A 12,075-nucleotide genomic window follows, 5' to 3' on the forward strand; every position below is an offset into this window, starting at 1 on the left:
CACTGACTCCGGTACTTCCTCTGAAGACAAAAGTGATGTTGTGATTTGTCACAAGTGCAACAAAGAGAATCATTTTGCAAAAGATTGCAAGGAAAATGTAGTGAAAGACATAGCATTCTACCTAAGAATGGCTCAAGAATTGAAAGAAAAGGAAAAGGCCAGGGCATACGTAGCCCATGTCAAAAGAGACCATCAAGTTTGGTCATCCGGAGATGAAGATGAAGCCATCAGCAGTGTCAAAGGAAAAGGCAAAATCTGCATGCTGGCAACTGCGGATGATGATGGCTCTACAAAGCTGGAAAATAACTACTGCTACATGTCAAAGGATGGAACTCTAAGCATCGTCGAACAGGTAAAACTCATGATTCAAACTCTAAACTATAACATGCATGACTGTCAACCCTTCATAGACAATCTTAATGACACATGTTTTGCCGTCTTTACAGACTATAACAAAGCTTTAGATGAGAAGAACATAGCGTCCCAAGAGATGTTTCATGTAAGAGGACGACTGGACAACAAAAGACTCAAAATGGCTATGTTAGAAAAGGACTTAGAGTTAGAAAAAGATGCAAGAATGTTAAGTGAAACACAACTAGAGATAGCTTTGAACCAAAGAGATTTAGCTCAGAGTGAGATTGTACGCTTAAATCTTTTAATAGAAAAAATTTTCAATGAAAGTGAAGCTATTGAAAATTTGGTGAATAATGGAACTGTGGACAATACATACAATTAGGGTTGGTCCAATGGATATCCTACCGCAAAGGATTCCTCACCCCGGTTTAACAAAGATCGACTGTATGTCCCTCCGGACCGAGAATTTCATTTCCCAGTCAATGACAAGACCTTTCCCGAATATATCAGAACACACTTCGGTAGACTTCATAATCTAAGTAATAACTGTGTCATTGAGGAAAGTGTGCCTGAGGTTTCGGGTCACATAAGTGATCAAACTCATATATGTGGCATAATCTATCCAAATTCTCAAACCTCATCAGTTGTTGATGAAGAAATTATCATAGAGAGTCCCAAAGTCTCACAGGACTTCCCATCTCTGCCCTCAGACCGCTGTGTCTCTCACTGTGGTCATGAGCTGCAGAAGTCCCACAAAAGTCTCACTGAAGTCCCAACTCAGACTTACTCTGCGGTAGTCAAATCATCCTTACCGCAGTCCTCAATAAAAGGCTCTGTGACTCTTCAGCCAATTCATCACGAATTACCCATAGAAAACTTTGAAGTGGGTCAATGCTCTCAAAACCCAGAATCTTCAAGTTCGGATGAATCAAGTCCTCGTTTTCAAAAAATTTCAAAGGCTTCCAGGAAACTGCATCTGAACACTAATGACTGCGGTTCTCCAAAAACCTTAGCAAAAAAGGCTTTCAAAGAGGAAATTCGATCCCGAGGCACAAATCGACAAACCTTTTCTAAAAACAAAAGACATATCAGATTTCCAAAATCTAAGAGTCCAGAAAAGTTTGTTTTCTCACACTATTTTTCAAAAAACTCTCCTATCAAGAAAACATGCAAAAAGGAATGTACAGTTTCAACAGTCATTCCAAACTCATCTGACACAACCCAAAAGAAAGAAAGGTCTTTTCGAAGCAATGGTTTTCAAATCTATTCCTCAGATGATCCAAAATGGAAGGGTATCTTACCCACTCCAACACTTTTAAAATCACATCAAAATCTTAACAAGTGGAAGGGCATTTTACCAAATCCAATAAAAAGGTCCAAAGAATCTACACGTGCTAAATTTTTTTCGAAACAAACCTTTTCAAATTCCAACAGCACCAATGTCAGATATTACCAACCTCGGACCGGTCACAAGCTTGCCTCATCGTTTAAACCGCTGACCAAACAAGGTGTCAGAGCAAAATACAAAATTTCAGTATGTCAATGTCAATGTAGTTGTCAAAATGGTTCATCTCATGTCAAATCTAATCCTTTTCAGAAACTTCGTAACTTTTCAAAAAAACGCAACACTCCAAAAACTCACAAACACCCATGACCAGGATTAAAAGTTGACACGAAACCAGTCCCTGCAACCTCGGTTCATGCATCATTTAGAAATTCATCTTTTGGCCCAGGCTCCAAACTAGTTTGGATGCCTAAACTAACCGTGTAATTCTCAGGCTTTGTGCAAGGAGGAACAAGAAGAAGAATGGTTAATCGACAGTTCCTGCTCCTTGCACATGATCGGAAGGTTAGAATACCTTCGGGATTTCAGGCCAATTTGCAACGGTGTAAATGTCACATTCGGTGCGAATGGAATAATCAGAGGTTATGGTGTTCTTACTACGGGAAACTTCTCTATTCAAAAGGTTGCTTATGTAGAAAGCCTTAAACACAACCTCATCAGTGTTGGTCAACTATGTAAGGCAGGCCATCGTGTTGAATTTGATGACCAATTTTGCTATGTAATGACAAGCGATAGGAACACGTGTCTGATCAAGTCCCGATCCGAAGGTACTATGTATCCTATGAACGTATCTCTGATCATGGGCAAACCGCAGTTATGCTTCCTATCCAAAGCAGTATCCGAAGTCAGCTGGCTTTGGCACCGCAAGCTAGCTCATCTCAACTTCAGATACATCAACAATTTGGTCACCGGAGAACTAGTCAGAGGTCTTCCAATCCTCAAGTTCAGCAATGATACTCTCTGTCCTACATGTGAATGTGGAAAGCAATCCAAAGCAAGTCACCCCATGGTGATTGACTCCTCAATTTCTGAACCATTGGAACTCTTGCACATTGATCTCTGCGGTCCATCTACCGTAGCAAGTCTTCATCACAAGAAATACATACTGGTTATAGTTGATGACTTCACACGGTTCACCTGGGTTTCTTTCTTAAGACTCAAATCAGAAACTCCGCAGATCTTGATCAATTTCATCAAGGAAATTGAACTTCAGATCAAGTTACCAGTACGACGTATCCGAAGTGATAATGGAACCGAGTTTACTAACCATCTCCTAAATAGTTTCTTGGTTTCAAAGGGCATCACTCACAACTTCTCAGCTCCCTACACACCGCAACAAAATGGGGTAGTAGAGCGAAGGAACCGCACTCTAGTAGAAGTTGTCAGATCTATGCTCAACTTCGCCCACCTTCCTCTCTACTTCTGGGCCGATGCAGTGGCCACAGCTTGCTTTGTACAGAACCGAAGCATTGTCTGAAAACGTCTCAGCAAAACACCTTATGAGGGCCTTAACAACCGCAAGCCAAATGTCCGATTCTTCCATATATTTGGGTGTAGATGTTTCGTCATCAACAACAGAGACCATCTTAACAAGTTCGCACCGCAAGCCAAATGTCCGATTCTTCCATATATTTGGGTGTAGATGTTTCGTCATCAACGCAGTCCTTAATTGAAAGAATCGAAAGACTGGAAACCCATGAATGACTGGCTGCTGAGCGAATTTCTCTGAAAGTGGAAATGGGAATCCGATCCCTGGATACAAGTAGCCAGGCTGATCATAAGCAATGCATGGCTGCTGCGGAGTACCTCATCTCTGAGGTATCCGCAATCAAGGCAGATTTACAAACAGCCATTGCGGACCAGTCAACTCACTCACAAAAGCTGATAGCTGAGACTCACACTGCCTATGAGTCCACCATCTCAGTCCTTCAATCTACCATCAACAGACTTCAACGATCTTTATCGTCAAAATTTCATGGCCCTGAGATTCTTCAACTCACAAAGGAGATTCATCGACTACTCTTCAACACCGCCATCCCAGACAATCAGCAACTGGCTGATGCTCTTAAAGCTCAATTCCAAGAGGTGTGTGCCAAAGTCGATGGTCTTAAACAATGGCTTGAGGATGCTCCGGTTTTGCATTCCTCAAGAGGGGGAAGTGATGAAGACCATCATTCAAACAACGTTTCTCATCATCGGAGCCCCCCATCATAACTGAAAAAATTTCCTCACCGCATCAGTCTCCACCGCAACAGAGAATCACTCAAGAAACTAGCATCCAACATGTCATCCGAACACTCCAACGACTCTCCCACAACGAAACAGAAGAAAGAAGATTGGAAAGCAGCCAAATTTGCTGAACTCATCTGGAGAGAAAACGGATTCGACATCACCATGGATGAATCCTTAGTCAATTCCTGGATCAATCCCCACCGAAGAATGCTGGATGATGACTACAAACCCTACCTTACTTATGCTGAACCCCCCTCTGATGGTTACTGGGATGTTCCAATCTCCCCAAATGCTAAATACTTCACTGTATTTGAGCAGTTTCACCGTAGCCTACCTGATCACAAGAGACTACCTATGAAATTCGAAAGACTCAATCGATTCTATGCCAAACATGCTTCTTCAATAGAGAAAATCTGGTTTAATGTTAGACCATCCGCAGTCAAGAACTTTAAGCCCCGGAAATTCATGAAAGCTGACTTCATTCAGTATACTCTTACAAGAAGGAATCAGGACTACGTCCGCACCCAAGCTGACTTCCCATGTATGAATCCAGAAGAAGTTTTCCTGATAGCAAAGGTGTTCCAAAACAAAAGCGAGAAGTATCCAAAGATGAAGGTAGCACTTGAAAGGGCAAGCACATTTCTGAGGGAAACCGTCTGTGACTTTGCAAAGATTGATGCAGACATTACCCTATAATTGCCAAAAAGTTCGATCTACCACCACTTGATCCTGCACTGATGCCTACCGAAGGTTATCAAGAGAGATCCCTGGATGCAACAAACTTCCCAGATTTTGGAGTCATTTTCAAAAGGAAGGTCGATAAGATCAAACACTTCATTCCCATGACTGCCATGAATCGTCTCACAAGGAAGCAACTTGAAATCTGTTGAACCGCAGTTGAAAGATCAAAACACACGACTGCCGAAGTCAAGTTCGAAATTTTAAGAAGGATCACATGGTTGGAAAATATCAGAAAGTTTTGGTGGATTGTAATCAAGTTCTTAAAACTTGATAACTGAAGAGAAGTTAAAGAGGTCACTTAGGGGGAAATTGTTGAATCATAAAAGTGACCCTCTTGAACTTGAGCCACCGCAGCCCACAAGGATCCGCAGTCAAAGCTTCATCAGCAACCTCATCCGAAGTCATCATCAACCGCAGCTTTATCTACTTAGTTTAACTTTATCTACTTTTATTGGAGTACTCTCTATTGTCCAGTATGCCTTGCATGGCTACTCTTAGAGATTTGATCCAATGTAATTCCTGAGTCTCTATATATAGAGCTCAATCTTACTTATCAATAACCACTTCTATGCTATCAATTACAACTTATATTCTATCTTATTACGCATCTTAAATCTCTCCATACTCTCAAAGTTCACTAGAACATAACTGAATACTATTTCTCTTCGGTGCAAGTCATTCTTGATTTAATCACTTAGTTTGATCTCACTTACTAACTTGGTCTGAATGCATTCCATGTTATGAATCAACTTATGTGTATACTTGATATATCACCTGCTTTCATTTATATTTCCTTACATTTCCGCAATTAACTCTCTAATTATCTAACTCGTTAACATATTATTATTGTTGAGCTTTTAGATCCTTTGAGATAAACTATTCTGCAACTATACTTGTTCTAACGTTTGTTCAAGTGTGTCTCAAGTTTTTCTCTCAACACAAATGTTAGAGATATTAGTGGTAATAGTTAGGATCCCGGGATATGTTTAATGATCCTGAGGCTTCAGAAATATTTGAGGAACCTGAATATGATTCAAGGATCTTGTCCCTAACAATACTAATGTGGTATTTGAGATTTCCTAGGTCATTGACGTTAAACCTGTTATTCAGATCATATTTTGTTGCTTGCATTTTTTGAGGTTGTTTCAAACCATAACCACATCATCGCTATAAATGAGAGCCGCACCAAAATTGTTTCCCTGGTTGTGAATAAAAAAAATTCCGCTCATGACTACTTAAAATCGAGGTTTATTAGGGTATTGGTGAATTTTTTATACCAATTACGTGACGTTTGCTTTAAACCACAAAAGGACTTCCGTAGGTGGCAAACTCTAGTATCTCCTTCCTTTGAAAAACCTTGGGGAATCTTCATATAAATTTCTTCATTTATGTTGTCATTCAAGAAGGATTTGTTAACATCGAGTTGTTGTTCAAACGTGTCTGACAAAGACAATCCTTACAACTAGTGCAAACGTGTCGTGATATTCAACACCCTCCATTTGAGTAAAAAAGGAAATTGGTTCCCCGACCTCACATCTTGTGAATCAATAGTCTTTTTGTTTTCAGTTAAAAAAAACTATTACCTTTGGTCCCTTGTGGCACTAGTACAAATTTATCCAAGAAAAAAAAACCACCATTATAGACATTTTATGTCGGTTTTTTTCATTCAATGTGTTAGGAAAGGCCGCGTCATTGATGATAAGCTATTTGTAGTTTAATTTTGGTGAGTATAACTCATTAAAACCTGTTGTTATAGGTCAAACCCGTCAGTATATGGTAGGGTGTTTTTGGACACGTATCTATCTTATTTTTATAATGTCACACCCCCAACCGGCGGCAGAAACATCGAGCTGTGCAACGTTAGGATGTGGGATTTTAAACCACAAACATACATTGAATAATACACTGATGAATTAAATAACACTATTTATTAATAAAATAAAATATATTACGAAGCTAGTCGAGGTACAAATAGGCCATAAAAGCAAAGTACAATAGTAAAGCACATAGACTTCGAGCCGCGACACCGGGGTTACCTCCCTCTCTATCCGGGTTCATTCTCCTGAGAATACATGTGAATTTTAAAAGGTCAAGATAATGTTGGTGAGTCCACAAGTTTTATTATTATAAAGCGTTGTGTGGTTGTTTCAGTTATCTCGTGTATCCTAAAATCACTTCTTTGAGTTTGTGTGTACTATCACTACTTTCTTAGTCTGTTTCCTAGTAGTAGTATAAGATAGTTAGTTTTAGTTTAACAATGTTATGATGAGTTCCTGTAATCAAGCTACGACTGTTGAGTGTTCCCCGAAAATCACGACGCTTTATCAGACGTCGCAAACGTGTTCAAATAATTCTGCCTGCTTCGACTTGCTGTTCGGTTGTAGCTAGGAACCACATGTGGGAGTGTCAATACCATATAGATCTATACATATCTTTTCCGTTCAGTTAAGATTTAACGATTATAGGCTGGGGCTAGCTGAAAGTATTTCAACGTGTTGATGAATCAGGTCTCATCTAACTCCTGTTATGGGGGCCTCCCCTGGTCGGTTGTGTTGTTATTCTTTGCGTTTTTACGTCATACTTATAATATATTATTTATCTTTATATATATATATATATATATATATATATATATATATATATATATATATATATATATATATATATATATATATAGTGTGTTTTGCGTAGCTGAGTATTCGGGTAGAGTAACCAATTGGTACTAAGCTTATCCAAAGGTTGGCTATAATAACGATGAGAGTATTGGCGTTTCCTGGCAACTGGCAATCATAACAACTAAATATGATATTTTCTGTCAGTGTGAATCAGTATAACAACTAGGCATAATATTTACTTTGAACATGGTATCTACCGGCATAATATGATCCTAATGTTATGAGCATAATTATCTAACTAATCTAATACAATTAGTAATAACTATGTAATGTTTGCATTTTAATATGTATTCCCCCCCCCCCCCAAAAAAAAAGCTTTAGAAAATGGGGTCGTGAACTCATCTGCAGATGTGAAACCGTTGTTGTAGGGTGGAAACCGAAAGTCCGAATTTCGAGAGGCGCTCGGGGGCAGTGGCATGCGGATCTAGAGAGTCAGAAAGAGTGTTTGAGAGGTGTGGAAATGAGACTGCCGAAACATGCTATCTATAGCAAGCTTTGGCATCCACGCAGTGCAATGCGTGTCGCGCATCTGCGCGTGAGCCACAAGGGGGCTGCCACGTGTCGTCCTCTCCTTGTTTCGTCCTCTCCTTCCTTCAACGACTCTTATATATTTGTGTAGGTCTTAACGTTCCCTACAAATTTCCTTTTGGTCATTTTTCCTAATTCTAACTTTTGTTTTTCGACTTGTTTTTGTTACCATTATGATTTTAAAAAAATCATAAATCACTAATACGGTTTCCGTTTTAGGCTTTCTTCTCATAATTCCTACTTTGAATAGTATTACGATTATCTTGTTGGTGACTTATCCCAAAATTCAGTCATTCTCCTTAGAGTTTTCATCATTGTAATTTCTTACGTACGATAGATATTTATTTGCTACCGGAGTCATGTCTGACCCATACTGAGTCGGATTGTTGCGAATTTTATATTTCTTGGATCGTGGTAGCTTATATAATCTAAAAATGATAAACAGTGGCGGAGCCAGATGGGGCATTGTGGGTACTATAGCACCCCCAACAAAATTGTTTTACGTGTATAAAAATATTTTTTATAAACATGTTTTATGTTATTGTACCCCCAGCTAAAGAGATTATATCATGTTTTTTAATGCCCCGAATATGATAACTACATAAAATATTTATTGATAATGTTTGTACCCCCATATAAAAATGTCTAGCTCCTCCACTGATGATAACCTGCTCTCAAATTGACGCTACTTTTCATGCACTTATTTTTTAGCCTAAAGGTTGATGTAATTTAGGACGAAAAATTGAATATATTTAAATATATTGGGTGGTTAGATGATTTTCTTTATTACATTTTTGTATGTTATCGTTAAATATTAATGGCGATTGATCACATATTTTCTAGGTTGTCACATTCTCCCCCGTTAAAGGAAATTTTGTCCCGAAATTTAACTCGTAGTCGGGGTGTTTTCAAACAAGTGGGGATACTTTCTTTTCATTTGATCTTCGCGTTCCCATGTGTACTCCGGTCCTCGTTTGGAGTTCCATCGTACCTTGACTATAGGAATGTGGCTCTGTTTAAGTCTCTTGACTTCACAATCCTTGAACTTAGTTGGCTCTTCAACAAAGTTGAGCTTTAAGGTATAACTAGTGTGTCCTCAGAGAGACATTTCTTAAGGTTTGATATGTGGAAGACATCATGCACGCTGCTTCGTTTTTGGGGCATTGCGAGTCGATAGGCTACCGAGCCTACTCTAGCAAGGATACCGAAGGGTCCTATGTATCCCGGGTTGAGTTTTCTCCATTTGCCAAATCTTATAACTCCCTTCTGAGGGGATACTCTTAGCATGACTCTATCTCCAACTTGAAGTTCAAGTGGGTTTCGTCGAAATTCATCCTATTTCTTCTGATGATCTCGGGCTACTCTCAATTGTTCCTTGATTTGTACGCTCTTCTCAGTGGCTTTGTAAATAATTTCAGGTCCAGTTAGAAAAGTGTTCCTTGTGTGTCGCTTTTCTATTTGAGTATCACCGAATTCTGTCCAACAAATTGGCGAACAACACTGTTGTTATAAGAGAACTCAACCAAAGGTAGGTGAGTATCCCAAGCATCTCCATAGTGTATCGCACATGCTTTGTGCATATCCTCAAGTGTCTACATGGTCCTTTTGCTTGCCTATCCGTCTGTTGGTGGTCGGCTTTGCTCATATCGAGTCAAGTTCCCCATGTCCGCTGCATTGTTTGCGAGAACTAGGACGTAAATCTACTATCTCTGTCGGAGATGATAGATGTCAGTATGTCGTGTAGCCGGACGATCTCTTTGATGTAAGTCTTGGCTAGCTTTTCCATGTCGTGTAGCCGGACGACCTCTTAGATGTCGGTATGTCGTGTAGCCGGACGACCTCTAGGCGTCTTGGGTTGTTTCGTGATCAAGTCCATGGCAACTTGCACTCATTTCCACTCAGGTATCTCGGGTAGGTGGCCATTTGCTCATGTAGGTGACCATTTTTGCTTTCAATTTTGGCCACCAATACCTCATCTTTAAGTCAAGATACATCTTATCAACCCCTGGGTGAACTGAGTACCTAGTCATGTGAGCTTCGTCCAGAACTAGACGCCTGATATCGTAAAATTTTGGTACCCATATTCGGTCCATGAAACGTAAAGTTCCATTTTCCTTGGACTCAAACTTTTTCTCCATTCCCTGCAGACATTCATCCACCTTTGTCTCTTCTCTCAATGCCTCTAATTGTGCTTCTTGGATTTGGGAAGGAAGTTTTGGCTGAATGGTCAAAGTGAGTTCTTTCACTCTGCGAGGTTTGGGCCATTCCTTTATGCTTAGGGCATCGACTACTAAGTTAGCCTTTCCTGGATGGTATCGAATCTCACATTCGTAGCCGTTCAGTAGTTTTAGACATCTCTGTTGTCCCATGTTGAATTCGTTTTTATTGAAGATGTGTTGAAGACTTTTGTGGTCGGTGTATATAATACACTTCGTGCCATACAAGTAGTGTCGCTAGGCCTTTAAGTCAAAAATTACAGCTTCCAATTCCAAATCATGGGTAATGTAATTATTCTCTTGGGTCTTAAGTTGGCGTGAAGCATAATCGATCACTTTGTCTCTCTGCATAAGTACACATCACATGCCCTGGTCTGATGCTTCGCAATAGACAACAAAGTCTTCGATTCCTTCCGGAAGTGAAAGAATTGGTGCACTACACAACATGTGTTTCAATTTCTGAAACGAAAATTCTTTTTTTCTTTCCATTCAAGCTTCATGTCCTTTTGCGTTAGTGTTGTGAGAGGTTTGGCTATTTTGGAGAAATTCTTTATAAATCTCTTATAGTAGCATGCCAAACCTAGAAATTGACGCACCTCAGTTGGCTTTGTGGATGCTTCCTAATTTTTTATTGCCTTGATCTTGGACGGGTCCAGGTGAGTGCCTTTGTTTATGACCACATGTCCTACAAAATGTACTTCCCTGATCAAAATTTCACATTTTAAGAATTTGGTGTACAATTTCTCTCTTCTTAACAACTCCAAAATGATTTGTACATGTTGATTGTGTTCTTCCTCTGTTCGTGAATATATCAATATGTCATCGAAAAATACGATCACGAACTTATCCTGGTAGGGTTTACAAACACGATTCATCATATCCATGAAGACTGTTAAAGTGTTGCTTAGACCGAAATGCATAAATAGGAACTCGTAGTGGCTGTAGTGAGTCCTAAATGATGTATGTGGGATGTTTTCTTCCTGTACTCGATGTTGATGGTACCATGACCTCAAATCAATATTTGAGCAGAAGTTGGATCCTTGTAGTTGATCGAATTGATTGTCGATCCTTGGGAGTGGATATCTATTATTGATCCTCAATTTATTCAGCTCTCGATAATCGATGCATATTTTGAAGGTTCCGTCCTTCTTCTTGACGAACAGCATCGAGGCTCCCCAAGGTAGGAAGCTTGGTCTTATGAAGCCCTTACGCAAAATCTCTTGAAGTTGTCCAAATTGTTCTTCCATTTCCAAAGGGGCTAATTGGTAAGGATAATTTGCCACTTGCGTTGCCCCTGGAACTAGGTTAATTTAGAATTCGATCTCACGAATTGGCAGAAGTCTGGGTAAGTCCTCCAAAAATAGATCGGGAAAATCACATACTTGTTGTATGTCTTTGATTTCCTTCTTCTCGCCCCTATTATCTATGATGTGGGATAAGAAAGCATTATATTTCTTGTACGTATTTATGTGCCTTCATGCAATAGATAATTCTAAGGTTTTTGCTTGACTTGTCTCCGTAGATCACTAAGGATTCCCCATTGGGTAAAGGTAATCATACTGCCTTGTCATAGCATAAGATCTCGGCTTGGTGTGGCGATAACCAATCCATGCCAATTATGACATCAAAAATTCTGATGATCATATGTATGAGGTTGACGTGAAATGTGTGGTTGTTGAGAGTTAAAAGGCAGTTTTCTAGTATTTCCTGAGTACTACGAATTTCTCCATTGGCCATTTCTACTACATAAGGCTCATCTAGGTTCCTAGACTTATGGTTTAAAAGTTCTCTAAACTTAGGTGTAATAAAGCTTCTTTCAACACCTAAATTAAAGAGTATAGATGCGTATAAACCGTTAACATGAAATGTACCTGTTACAATGGTGGGGTCCTGGATGGTATCCTTTGAGCCAATCACAAACACTCTTCCCTGGACGTTTCCTCCATCGTTCCTCAACTTCAGACAGTTCCTCTTCATATGTCCA

This window comes from Lactuca virosa, chromosome 1, assembly GCF_052849685.1.
Source record: "Lactuca virosa cultivar CGN04683 chromosome 1, Lactuca_virosa_CGN04683_v6, whole genome shotgun sequence".
NCBI lineage: Eukaryota > Viridiplantae > Streptophyta > Magnoliopsida > Asterales > Asteraceae > Lactuca > Lactuca virosa.